The sequence below is a fragment of the Chinchilla lanigera genome, unplaced genomic scaffold (assembly GCF_000276665.1).
Source record: "Chinchilla lanigera isolate Chin_1 unplaced genomic scaffold, ChiLan1.0 scaffold00012, whole genome shotgun sequence".
In the NCBI taxonomy this organism is placed as follows: domain Eukaryota; kingdom Metazoa; phylum Chordata; class Mammalia; order Rodentia; family Chinchillidae; genus Chinchilla; species Chinchilla lanigera.
Window position 1 is genome coordinate 20,399,478 of NW_004955413.1, and position 1,787 is coordinate 20,401,264.

Sequence of the window (1,787 nt, forward strand, 5' to 3'; positions counted from 1 at the left end):
TGTGACCTTCACAGTAGTTGCTCAGATTACCAGATATAGGCATGTAAGACTGATCAAACAATTAAACATTACTTATTCCTTTCAATAAACCGATAGAAATTAGTAGTATAATTATCTTAGCTATCTTGTGTATATATACCTGTATATATATATTTTCCTTTCCTTCTTTCTATCTTTTCTCCTTTCCCTTATCCCAGTTGTTCTTTCCTATTGAGCAGTTTCTTTCCCTTTCACAGTATCTATTGTACCTTCCAGATTTTATTTGTGCTTTCAGTTTCTTACACCAGCAGACAATACAGGTCTGATTTATTTCACTTATGAATATGGTCTCTAGTTGCATTCATTTACCTATAAAAGCCTGGAGTCTATCTTTCTTTATAGCTGAGGAATACTCCATTGTATAAAAATACTGCATTTTTTTATCCACTCCTCAATTAGGCCAAGATTTATCTATGACAAATTGAGCTGCTATAAACATGGGTATACATACATTGCTGTGGTATGATGTTTTTAATTCTTCTGGGAAAATACCCAGAAGGGGAATAGCTGGGTTAAATGAGACCTCTAATCCTAATTTTTTGAGGAATCTCCAGACTGATTTCCACAATGGTTGCACCAGTCTACATCCCCACCAAAAGTGAAGAAGGGTTCCTTTTTCCCCCACAGCCCCTCCAGCATTTGTTGTTGGTTGATTTCTTGATAGTAGCCATTCTTACTGGAGTGAGATGGAATCCTAGTGTTTTCGTTTGCATCTCTGGAATGAGCAATAATGTTGAATGTTTTTTTCATGTATTTATCTGCCATTTATCTTTCTTCATCTGAGAAATGTGTAGTCATCTCAGATGCCCATTTTTGGATAGGGTCTTTGAATTTGGGGGGTCTGATTTTTTCAATTCTTTACATATTCTAGATATAAGTCCTTTGTCTGAGGAACAGATAGCTAAAATGTTTTCCCACTCTGTGTGTTGTCTTTTCACTTTATTGGTGATTTCTTTTGAGATCTTTTTGTTCAGTAAAGTTTTGGTAATACAGGTAGAAAAACAGGTAGGTTACTAACTTGGGGATGGAGAAGGTAGACCATGTTTCTAAGTCAGGGAAATTCATCAAGGCCTCAAGGGTGATTGAACCACCATAAAAGGATGATGGATGCAGAGCAAGGGCCAGAGAAGACTGGAAGGATAAGAGCAGGTCCCAGTGAGGAGTCTCCGCTGGAGAGAAAGAAATCCTTGTCTCTTTGGAGACTCTTGGACGTTCATGGTGGAGGGTTATGTGGTCAAGGAAACCCACGCTGCCTGATTGCTGTTTCTCCAAAAAGTAGATGCAAATAATGACATATTGAAGTCACAGGGCTGGGACGGGGCGTTGTCTGAGGGGAGGGAGAGCTCTGTAACTAGTCCAAGCCCTTCTCTTCTACCCTTTCCTGCAGTGTGGCTGAGTGACCCTTTGCAGACACTGAACTTCCTCTTTCTTCTATTGGCTTGTTGCTTGTTTTTGCTGGCACCATGCATGAGATACAGAACGCTTCCAGCTCTTTTAAGTATTCTCATTTTCTCCCAGCACTTAAAACATATTCTTAGCATTTCGTGAAAACCAGACTAAAAGAGGATACAGTTGTAGTAAATGTATAAATAAGCAAATCAGTTAAATAAATAAGACATACCTGCAGCTCACCCTAAAACTGCAGAAGTGAATAGTAAATGAGATTGTTTTTGAAAAATCCCGACAATGATCGTTAAGTCACTTAATTAAGTGTGTTCATTTGTTTATTTTTGAGAGGCATAGAAAAT